The sequence below is a fragment of the Fringilla coelebs genome, assembly GCF_963513975.1.
Source record: "Fringilla coelebs genome assembly, chromosome: 8".
NCBI lineage: Eukaryota > Metazoa > Chordata > Aves > Passeriformes > Fringillidae > Fringilla > Fringilla coelebs.
Genome location: NC_140066.1, coordinates 10,284,705 through 10,297,036, shown reverse-complemented (window position 1 = coordinate 10,297,036; position 12,332 = coordinate 10,284,705). Strand labels below are relative to the sequence as shown.

General features: G+C 35.9%; 1 protein-coding gene across 3 annotated transcripts in view; it reads right to left on the bottom strand.

The window, feature by feature from the left end:
• The window catches only part of SHLD2 (shieldin complex subunit 2), a 28,816-nt gene that overhangs the window by 10,565 nt on the left and 5,919 nt on the right, over nucleotides 1–12,332 (bottom strand). For all 3 annotated transcript variants that reach the window (XR_014616341.1, XM_084210440.1, XM_084210441.1), the window contains exons 2-3: nucleotides 9,320–9,487; nucleotides 321–468 (exon numbers count right to left, since the gene is read on the bottom strand). The gene's annotated coding sequence lies outside the window, so the exon portion shown is untranslated. The remainder of the gene's footprint in view (nucleotides 1–320; nucleotides 469–9,319; nucleotides 9,488–12,332) is intronic.

The following is a 12,332-nucleotide window of genomic DNA, read 5'->3' as shown; positions in this document are numbered from 1 at the left end:
TACAAGTTACACAAAAATTCAGAAATTTTTCCTAAATTTTCCTTAACTTTCCAGTTCTGTAACTTCTCTAAACTTAGGATTTGCTTTGTTGATTCACATTTTGCAGTGCCAGTACATTAAAGCCAGGCTGGATGGGGCCCTGAGCAACTTGGTCTAGTGAAATGTGCCCATGGCACAGGGTTTGGAACTTGATTTTTAAGAGCCTTTCCAACCTGGGCTGTTCTATGATTCAGTGATCACACCAAAGGAATTGAATCTTGATGTTGTTTAATGAAAGTCTGCAATTAAAATACAGTTTATATTTTCAAAACATAAATTACCTTAGGAATGCTAAATGACCTCTGCCAACTTTCTGATTTGTGTAATAATAGGTCCAGTACTTTTGGCAATTTCCAAGTGACTTTTTGGGTCAAAGACGTGAAACTCCTTCCTGCACTAGGAATCATCAGTACCTAAAATCATTTAAGTCTGTAAAACAGAAAGAAAAGAAAAATTTAAGTTTACCTAAATTCTCTGTATGCAAAAGTGTTTAAAGAACCATTGTTTTGCTGCTTCAGAACAGAATTATTACTCACTTAATGAGTTTTCTTAGTGAAGTTCTACACCTTGTATAAAAGTCTGAAAGAACAATTCACTTCAGATTTTAAAAGGTGAGCAAAAAACCTATCAATTATTTTAGTAAAATTCTATGGCCACAAAAAAAATCCATTTTATACTGTAGTTAAATGATCTGTTTGCAGACAGTAGGTTAACTAACTACACAAAAGATAACAGGAGCTAAAACTCATGAAGATACAACTGAAAACTGAATGCACATATCCATTATACCTGTTAATTATTACACCATTTCCTAATTTGTGGAGAGGTGCTCTATTCCTAGCAGCCAATGAAGGTCAAGCTTTTTATCTCTGAAATGGTCAGAGTCTGATTGATGGGTCAATGATCTATTAAAAAACAGTAATTACATCAGCAAGTTTTACATTTGCAAGGCACTGCAACTGAGGTTTAATATACAGAAACAGATTATGCTACATAGCGTATTCCTTCCAATCTAAACAGTCAGGAATTCTAAATTTAAAAGTTTTTAAAATGAACTGTCATTAACAGATAGTTAATCTCTAGTGATCTGCTGCACAAAGAATAAAATTAAAAATAGCTTTAAAAATCCTTTTCCCTCTAGAAATATTCTGATGCTACATAGGCAACCTTAAAGTATCCCTAAAATACCCTAAAAATACTTGTCAATTTTATTCCATGTTTTTCTACTCATTAATAGTATTCACTCACCATGATAATCATTAAGCATTATGCCAAGGTAATTTAAGAGGGTGACACAGCTTCAGCTTCCTATAAATCCTGAATATTCACAGCAGCCACATGCCTAATTTCTGTTCTGAGAAGTTACATCCAAATAGTCTCATCAAGTCTTTACTCAAGTCCTGTACACTAAAAGTAAATGACACTAATTCAACCTGCAGTTAACAGTTTCTTTATGTCTGTTACACACCACAAAGTTTCAAACTACAAATAAAATTACAGAAATAAAAGACAGCACTGCATCAGAAGACAAAGAGCTATAGCAGTATTATGCAAAACTTTCCCCTCTAGGACCACTAAAGTTTTAGGAGACAAACAGTGTATTCTTTTAACTTCCTGCTTTGATTTGCTGCAGCTTAATGATGAACATTCTAAATGGTAAGTGGTTAATGACTTGACCCCTAAAATTTGCAAGAAAACATTATATTGTCCTTTACCTTCTGAAAAGCTGGCAATAAAGTAAGGACTAAATACATAAAGTAGGATATTTCTGAAATTCTAAATTTTAATTTCTATTGTGGACTTCACCCTCCCTTATTCATACACTTTTTATACTCCTCCTACATGTAGTATAAAAAAAAATAAAGGATTGATTCATCTACCTTACAACAGCGGAAACTGAATTATTCATAGCCATCTTCAGAGTATTTCATTTCAGTTCAATTCAAGCTGTAGGGTTTTTTTCTTTTTGTGATTGTGGAGTAGAAAATCTACTAAGACAGTTGCCAACCAAAGGGAAACCAGAAAAACTTCTTGGTGCAGAATTCTGTTTACATCACAGGAAACTCTTCTGGCACTTTCACCACGCTGCTCAGATCTCCCTCCAAAATTCAACGTGATCTTTTTAAAAAGCCAGGGACTGCAGCTGTACAGTAACTTTGAAAGAAGAAACAGCAAGCAGTGTAGTAACAGTTTCATACACTCAGAAACTGAAACAGCTCTGGAATGAAGTGAGGAATGCATTACACATTTGCTTGCAACTTGTGCAAGGGAAAGAAGGGAGATCCTTCTGCCAACAACTCCTGCTGGCACTGCAAGTGAATCAATATACCAGCAACAGCACCTATCTACTAAATCAATAACCTTGGTCCAAATAAATATGAGAGGAACACAATGGCAAATAAAAACTGACAGAAGAACTCAAGCTAAGCACCTTGCAGCTGAAGCAAACTTACTCTACATAAGAGTGAGGGATGTATCACGTGGGCTTCAAAGAAGATGCTATGTGTAAGTGAATGCCGTTCAAGGAGATTTACGTGGGCTGCAGTAGCCCAGGCTGGTGGCACCTAACAGGAACTCGAGGGAACACACGTGGGAGAACATACACATAACATGCTCAACTGGGGAAATGAACAGTATAGGTCTTACTTCTGTCATCTGTTCTTTGGATTGCTACAAGCACCAAATACCTCTTATCTGAATTTTAATACAAGGTTTCAGACAAAAACTGTAGTCCTGTCCATAGCTGACCAGCCTAACCAAATGCAATTTTACACCAGGATGATCATTTGGCTCACAAAGTAACACTGTGTTAGCACATGGAATACTGTGCACAGAGGCTCCTGTCAACCAGACCTGGTGGTATAGCAAGAACCCTGCTGGTTGGTATCAAAATTGAAGAAAATCACAAACCTTCATTTGCCTACAGCAGTATCTGTAATTAGCATAAAGTTACTTCTAAATGAGGTACTTGGGTTATAATTGACCATAAAATACTTTCTATTAGCACTTACTGTTGAAGTTAGGTAGCAGCATTCAGTATTTAGTTCTTTTCACTGGCTACTCCCAGAGGACTACAATACCATTTGGACTCAAGATAGGTACACAGGTGGTTTACAAGCGCACAAAATCTGTATTCGGCAATACCTACAAGGTAATGGATACAAGGCATCCATTTTTTTTTCCTTATTTGGAGCACTTTAAGTAACAAGATGATTTTTAGAACACAGAACACCTATGGTTTAGGTAACACAATAGAAACCCTCCTAAATACTTCTGCAGCAGCAGGGAAATAATTTAAACCAGAAATCAAGGTACTAAGCAGTTCCACAGCCTAACACTGTAAAAAATGTTAAATCAAAATACTGAGTAAGAAGAGGCAAGCTGTTCTTCATAACTATTACTGAACTATTAATATACAAAAAGAAGGCAAGTAATTAAATGGCATTGCTATTGCTAATATTTAATGTGTACCTACTTGCCAGCAGGATCAGGGCCTGTGTTTTCTAAAGTTGTGCTCCAGAAGGAATATATTTCCCTGGTTCTGAAATGAAGACATTTCTTCTATCAATACAAGCTTGGATCATATAAAGACATTTACGGAGCAGTTGCATCAACCATTTTATTTTACCATTATTATTTTTTGGAACCAAATGATGCAAAAATTTGAACACTGATAATACACTTTTAATTCAGCCACTGAGATAGTCTTCATTGTGTTTGAAAATTGGAGTAAAGGTGGTAGGCTTTTGTGATTAACTTGATAATTCCTGCCTTACAGCCTTTGTGCCTTTTGAGATGGCCCCTTAAGTAAATGCTGCATATTGATTTTTGTTTTGCAATACACAAAAACATATAATTAAGGAGATATGAGCATCCAGTGGCTGTTGCAAACAAAAGAAGTCAAAAGTTCTAGAGAACACTGACCTTTTGAGTAGAAAAGAAAGATAAAGGTAAAAGGTCAAAGATACACAAACGTGCCATGCACGTTTCATTGAAGAACACTCATTCCCCAAACCCATATTTTTGAGAACTACTTAAACAACAAAACTGCTATACCTTCTGTCAAGAAAGATATTGTTCCATATATTTCAGCATATTAAAGTATGCCACAATATTAGAACGGCATCATTGTGGCTTTTTTTAGAAAAACTATTTAGTTTGCAGAAAATTTTCTACAGGTATCATTACCAATGAAAATCTATGTTGGGACTGAAACCTGATAAACAGAGATGGATAAAGCAATACAGATGAAAGCAAGGTAACTGGTTAAAGAAACATCATAACAGCCTCATCTCCATCAGATTAACTGCTGGTAGATTTCACTTATTAGGATTAGGAGATAAATATATGTAAGAAATATTTAAAATACAAAGCCACTGATATTATTTTCCCATCCTTACAAAAGCCTTACTCAAAAATGATGAAGTTTTATAATGAAAATCTGGATGCTGACTGCATGTTCATAGTCAAAAATGGGATATTGTCACAATTTTGGGCAACAGCCATAGGTAAGGCTGTCCTTTTGATTTTGCATTGTGGGAGACAGGGTGTTGAAAAGGTGTAATTCTTAAGTTTACTGTGTAAAGTAATCCACTTTATTTTAATTCCATGTAAGTAATCTACTAGTGCCAGGAAAATGTATTTCACTCCTCACCACAAGTGGTTAAGTTAGCAATAAACCTTAACAGAAGTTGCACTTCCTCTTGCCTTTAAGACAAGTGGGATACTTCTCATTTGTAAGCATCACGAAACAATTCAAGTTCACTGTCAACTGAAAAAATCAGTCACTCCAAGAAGTCATATTGGAGCACACAAGTCATCACTACATCAAGTTATTTTCCAAGGCTGTTCAAAACTACAGGTGGCATACAAGCCCACAAGACACCTTTAGACCAATAGCTCAATCACAACTTCATTTACTCCATCACTATCTATAGAAGATCCCTTCAGAAGAGCAAACATTTAACCTTGCTGCAAACATAAATGGCAGCAAGTACTTTTTGTCAGGACTGAACCTATGGCACCAGAGCTATTTAATTCCCTCCCCGTGCCAAGCCACCTTGTGCACATTTCATCTGTTCCTCTAGTATGCAGCTACATCCTTTATGTGGCATCATTAGTGTATTTCTGTGAGGTTCAAAGGAGCTGGCAATCCAGTCCAATCAATAGCTGATCTCCTCAGTACTTTCATATCCCAGGAAGATGAAAGCTGGCTTTACACATTTCTATAGATTCAGTGTCCCAATAGAAAGGTTCAAACAAATGCTTTTGATGTGAGCATTGTAATTTAAACAAAACTCTTGAGAGATGTTAACTACATGTTAGTATAACAGTAATGCCTTTATATCCAAATAAAAAATTCCAGGTCTTGAAAAGGCAAAGGGTTTTCAAGATTGTGTTAATATTTCCCTTTTGCACACATAAGTATACACTTCAGCTGTAAGTGAAAAGGACTTGCTCTCCTATCTGCAAGTCAAGAGGTTTAAGATTTTTTAAGAGATAAAGCTCCCTTAAGGAAACATAACCTTCAGACTTGAGTCAAACTGTCTCTGTACACTGGTGAAGAGCATTCCAAAGATCACTGATGGTTCACTGCCCACACTTGCTCCTTGTTGTGGCCACAGAAGGAACACACCTACCAACTTCTTTGCAGAACTGCATGAACGTCAAACACTCTTTCATGGCTATTCCAGTAAGTAGTAAAGTTGTTAATTTACTAGGGCACTGCAGGAAAACAAGACAAAAAATTCAGATTATTTTAAGTGAGTGAGAACTACAGTGAGAATCTTCTAGAAACAGAAACAAAGTTTTCAAGTCCTTTGGCATTTATCTAGGAAAAAATTAGGATATGATAAATAAAGAAAATTAGCATTAGCTTATTAATATATAAGCCTTTATATTTCAATGGTTTAGATGGATGTTAGTTTAGCAAACTGGTTAAGCGTTAACAGGGAACAGGTGACACTGAGTAACTATCAACACAGCTGACTGAGCCAAAGGTGCCTTTTAGATGCAAATTTCCTTATTTCAAAGGGGTAGCTGTTCTATCAGACTTTAGGACAGCAATGCATTTGAGTACTTATTAAAAGTAATTTGACTGATTATACTTCAAAAAATGGTAGATCACAATTTCTATCCCACTGTGCCCTGAAAATTCAAAGGAAATCATCACAATTGAACAAAATGTGAATGAAGTGTACTAATTAAATGCCAGAAACACTGATTTGTCCTGTACCCTTTTCCATGGTAATTCAGTTGTCTGAAAACACCTCAAGAAAAATCAGAAAACTTAAGGTATGACGTAACAAATCATCCTGGGTCTCCCTCTACTGTTCCAGGTCATAGTGTGTAGCAGCAGCACACAGCTGCATAACCACTGGTAGAAACCTTCTTGTACCTTTGCTCTCAGGCAAAGCACATAATTTTCTTCATTGTTTTTGTTTGAGGCAATACCTCAATTGTTATCTGTACTGTGCCATTACTGCTGTGTACCTTCACTCAGGTGCCTTTGATTCAGTAACTTTTATAAATGCTTTTATTACTTGCAGTACTACATAGTTGTGCCCCTGAAATTATAAGTTGTTTAACTTTCAAACTCCTGAAATATGAAGAGTTAAGGATGGAAACTAAAGAGATTTATCTATTTATTCATTTGTCTTTATGCAGAAGCTGCTTCAATCTGAGGTAAAACTATAAATTGCTTCCTTCTGCAATATAATGCAAAAAGACTAGAGATTATAAAGAAATGGTCACCTCATAGTTTAACATCTTCTGTATTGGAAAGGCAGTCCTGTCTGCAAATGCTGTTCTTGTTCTGTCTGCCAGGTGTTGCAAGCTCTATATTTGATTTTCACTAGAATAGAAACAATAGGACTGATGTACACAAGGCCAATATTGGCTACTAGTATATTAGCATATTCTTTATCCAGAAAGGCATGTGAGCTGCTATACAAAGCAAAAATCACAATAGTCTTCAAAATATTTTTTTGAAAAACACTAGCAGGAAGTTTTCACATAGAAGTGACAGTGCCAATGTTGGAAACCTATCTTTTTAACAGGGGTTCTATTTAATGCCCCAACACACATTTGAGTTTGGTACTAAGGTAGCTCTGAAGGGTGTTTTGCAATCCACCCTTACTCCATGTCAAGTGACATCATCTACAGAAAGACTGCTACTGCTCCATGTGACTGGTGGTGCTTAAGTGCCACACACATGCACCTGAATTGTACATTCTGTAAAAACAGGAAAGAGGAAAATTAGAGGTGAAGAAACACAAGGAATTTGCAATCCATTCCATATCAAAGTACTCTTTGTATCCAGCTAATGATTTGTGTTAAGAAGCACATGGAATATAAATGAGCACCTTTGATAGTATTGAGCATATGACAGGAAATTAATACATATTGGTTTTCCTTCCAATAAGTTTCACATTAAAACCTGATTATGTGAGCTCAACTTTAAAAGATTTTAAAATTAGCAGATAAAGCAGAAAACCCAAAAAGCTATTACACTAAACACGTGATCCATTATCTTTCTCTAGAGATTAGTAATCTTTACAACAGACCAGAGATACAGCAATTCAAAAAGCAGTACAGTTTGTCCTATCTTGGCTAATCTTCTGAATTACCTGACATTGCATTCCAAGAAATAAAACTATGTTAACATCACATTTTATATTAAAACTTTATCCTGCAGGTCAAACTAACGTATCATCTAAATGAGTGCCAGTTTAGGAGCCACGTGCTCATAAAAAACATTAAGTGAGGTATGGCAACAGTTCATGTTAACTGTTATGGAACACTGGAGCAGAAGAAAAATTTGAGAAAAATAAAATACATAAAACTAAACCACTAACACATCATATTTGTCAGCACAAATCTAAAAAGCAGAAAATGGAGATTTAGTTTATATGATGGAAACCAGAAAAAAAATAATTGAAGGCATCTTTTCAAAAATAAAGATAGCATTCATTCAGTAAATACAAGATATTCAGAGACAAGTGAGAACCAAAATATTAACATACTTCTCTTAACAGGAACTTTATGACATTACAATATATAAACAATATGTTATGAACTTCAGCTACCAACAGAAAAACCATGCAGAAAACTGGACAGTCTGATCACAGTGAGAAAAAAATTAGTAAGTGATGGGTATGGATGGAAAGTTTCCTAAAATGAGCAAGTGCAAGAATTTGATTTGATGAAGCTGAAAAGCAAAACATCCAAAACAATGTCCACTTAAATTGCATTCCTCATTAAAAAAGGCAAATATAGAAGAGGGAAGAGGTAACATAAGAATTAAGAACTGTGCAGTCATAGTGTATGGTTTGTAATTCCTTCATACATTATGATGTTACTTGTCACTTCTTTCTCTATATGGCAAACAAGTAAGTTTTACTTTACCAGCTCTGAAGGAAGTTAAGATTCCAATCCCAAATGGGAAGCAGCTCAAGTCCCTTCACCTACGCTTATCCCTTTAACTTGGGAAACACAAGTGTTTAACAAGCACTTACATTTTATATCCAGGGAAGTTTAAAGGATAAAGTTCTGATCCTGGAAGCTATTCTATGCAGTTCCCTTGCAGTTCCCTTCTCCAGGCAGCTCTGAAGTGACAAACTGTTTAGTGGGCATCTCAGATTTCCTTGGAGCATGCAAACATGGACAAGGAAGCTGTCCATCAGCAACATTCTCCACTGCTTAGAATTGCAAAGCAACTGACACTGTACTGCTGGATAAACAGTGGTGTTAGGCAAAGCTTTTCCTTTCCAAAGAGAGCCCAGCTTCTTAAGACTATGAATATAGGAAAAATGACTTAAAAAATGTCTTGACTCACATTCACCTTTCAAGAATGAAAATTTCACTCTTGCAGCCAACATCAGTATTTTTGAAAGATGTGGGGAAACTTTACCCAAATAGGTCAAACTCTATTTTTTCAAATTCTCCATAGCTGATCTTATATAAATCAAAATACAGTTTAGCAGGGACTGAAGCTGTTCCAATGAAGAAGTTATCTTGGCTTTTCCACATTACAGTGGCTTTCCAGCTCCATGACAGAGATTTGCCACCACGCTTCACTTTAATAAGAGTACTCATGATACTTCAAGAGTAGTTCTAGCCCATATTCTAAAAAATAAATAGCGACTTCTCAGCTCAGGAACTAGATGTCAAGAGCAGAACTACTGGCAGAAAGCTTGCCACTGATCTTTAGGATTAGTACTGCTTTACAAGCATTGATGCAACAAGGGGCTTGAGCTTATTGTAAGAATTAATCTCACACCTGAGAAGTCAGAGCTCTGCCTCCTGGGGCTCCTCTGCTGGACACAGGAAGGCCAAGGAACAGCCCAACTGCAAAGTCTGTATTCCCAACAGGTCCTTTAGAATTAGCAATCCATGCAGTTACAGTCACCTTCCTCCATCTTATCTCAATTTTTTGCTCCTTTACGATCTAGGGTGGGAAAACAGAAAACAAAAACAAGTCTAAGTTCAAGAAACCACGCTGCATTAAACAAGCTGACCTGACATTCCCAGGAAAAAAAGCACAACCATATCTACACTGGCATATTCCCAAAGAACTCATGCCAATCCCAGTATTTATTTTCTTTGCTTGTTGAGTAATTCCACCTTACTTCGCATTTCAGAAATTTTTCTAATTAAATATAAGCACAGGTCAAATTACATTACCTTCTCTTTACCTGCCATCATGCAATTTGGTAGACGAAGATTTGCTGAAAGACTGACTGCTTTTCAGACATATTAAGCATACAGTATGAAAACAATTGAAATAAAATCTGCTGGCAAACATAAAAGTAATGTATTTGACAACCATTCCTCTTCTCCAAAATGACCCATTAAAGTAGCTTATGGATGAAGCTATGGATAGTACTTGTTATTTCAAGAGAACTTCTGCTCATTCCTCTATTACTAATTTCTCTGCATTCTTTTAATTCAACAGAACCTGCAAAAGCTTACATAATTTCTATTTTTCATCATCTTCAACATAAAATTAATGAACCGCAGTTCCATTAGACCTCACTATTTCTGTTCCTAAGAATGAGTAAATTGAATATGCTCCGAAAATGATAAACATTCAAGACATGAAGTATTTTACTTATCACTTTGGAAAATATTCCAGAGTGACTTTCCTTTATTCCTTGAAGAAAACCAAGTCTGATGGGACAGAAACTGTATGAGTTTATTAGAAAAGCAAACTCCAGGAGTTTCTCCTTAAGAATACATACTGCCCATAATCCTTAACTTCTGGCCTATATCAATTCAGATATGAGGACCTTACAAGTTTGTAGAACCAGCTCAGTTCCAAGCAATACTTAATGTATTTGTCCTCCCCATATTTTTAAGGCATTGGGAATAGATTATAATGGTTTTTTTAATGGGAACTGAGGCAATGAAAGGTTTAAGTAACTTAATTTTGCTTGCGCAGTACAATGAACCACGTGTAGAACTCAGTGAGTCTTACATACTCATACCTTAAACATTGCACTGCCATTCCCCAGTGCATAATCCTTCACCTTTTTGATAAGATACAAAACTACCCTTTTCACCTCAGCTTTTCACCCTACTTCTTGAGATTTTAATAGTCATCATACCTGGTTAAATCATTTCTATATCTGCAATCCTCTCTTCCTGCAATATGAGATTTATTGTCCTCCTCTGCTTTTATTCCTTACTTGAGGTCTCAGGTGATGGTGTACAAGCACAAAATAATCAAATTATTCAAAGTCAGGATTAACACAGGGCATCTGATGTAACTTTTTTTTCTTTTGTTTAGTTCCTGAACCTCATTCACTATTTGAAGGAAGTTCTCCTTTACATTATATTGTACAGAACTCACCCACACAATCACTCCTTGGTTTTCAAAATGTTAAGAATTATTTTAAGTCCTGAGGCAGTGCCCTATATTCTAGTGTGACTTTAGGACTCACTCTGGGAGAAAAAAGATGAGTGTTTCACCCCATAACTGACTTTTTTTTTCTTTAAGTTAACAGGCCCATTAACTTCTTTAACTTACATAACCTTCAGTAAATTAGCCATCAAATAAACAAGAATAAATTGCACCTGAAACTGAGTAACATTAATGGACTTGCTCTACAAGCATGAGTTCAGTGTGGGTGAGGGGTAAAGTATTTAGGGAGAAGAGAACAGAGAAGGAGAGTGGCTTCTAACTCCATCCTTCACCTGTTCATTGAGGTTTTTTGGTCACGTGAGGAAGAAGCTCAACTTCTGCTTAGGCAGCCCAATGTTACATTGATGTAAATGCCACAACGATAATGCAGCCTTAAAACCTGAGGTGAACATCTTAGCATCCTCTGTTCAAGAAAGCTGAATTCTAATGATAACTGAACAATCTAAAAGCATACATTATTTAGATTGCCACTTAGTGTTCCTTTACTAAAGAAAAACAGCAGGCTTATGTGAAAACTGATAAGACAAAAGAAACCAGAATAAGCATTTACAATTTCCATGGTGATTTTAACTCATTTAGTCAGAAGACCAGAATATAGTAGTCCTTCTGAAACCAGAGATATGCAGAGACCCTACCCTTCCAGTACTTCAAAATAAGTTTAATTTCAACCTACTGGCTTTCAAAGGAAAAAACCAAAAGATGAAGTAGAACAGGGAAGTTAGACATTATCTTGCCAACATTGACAAGATTTGACAATAAATAATAATCACGAAAAACTCCATATAGCGTTTTCAAAAATTGTTCAAGTGTGGTCAAGAAGGGACAATTTAATTAAAACAGAAATATTTCCTTTTCTGACCTATTTTCTCATTCTGAGATTCCTCTGGGATGAGCTATGCAACAGTGATTTTGTGCTGAATCTCCATGTAGTGGGCACCATGAACAATCCTGAGGTCTGTGAAAGATGACCAGGAAAAGATACCACATATACTGTTTTACATCTAGCATCACCAGCTATTTTTTTTTACCCCCAAGAAATGCATGATGTGGTGAACAATACCAGCCAATGCACTCCTAGAGTTTGCTGATAATACCAAGTTTAATTATACCAACAAACTTGAATGGTAATTCTTAACACTTTGTATCTGGGATTCATCCACCAACATTTTTCACAGAAGACTTAAGCATTCAAATATATTTTAACAATCTTGATTTCCATAACCACTCTTCCAAAGTGAAAGAGGCTAAAGTTGATTTTGCTAATAGAAATGCAAACAAAAGCACTACAGGGGACTAGTATTCTCTAGTTCATAGGAGCTTTAGTGTTTGTTATTTAAACAATACACACTATGTTTATGTCAACAACTTC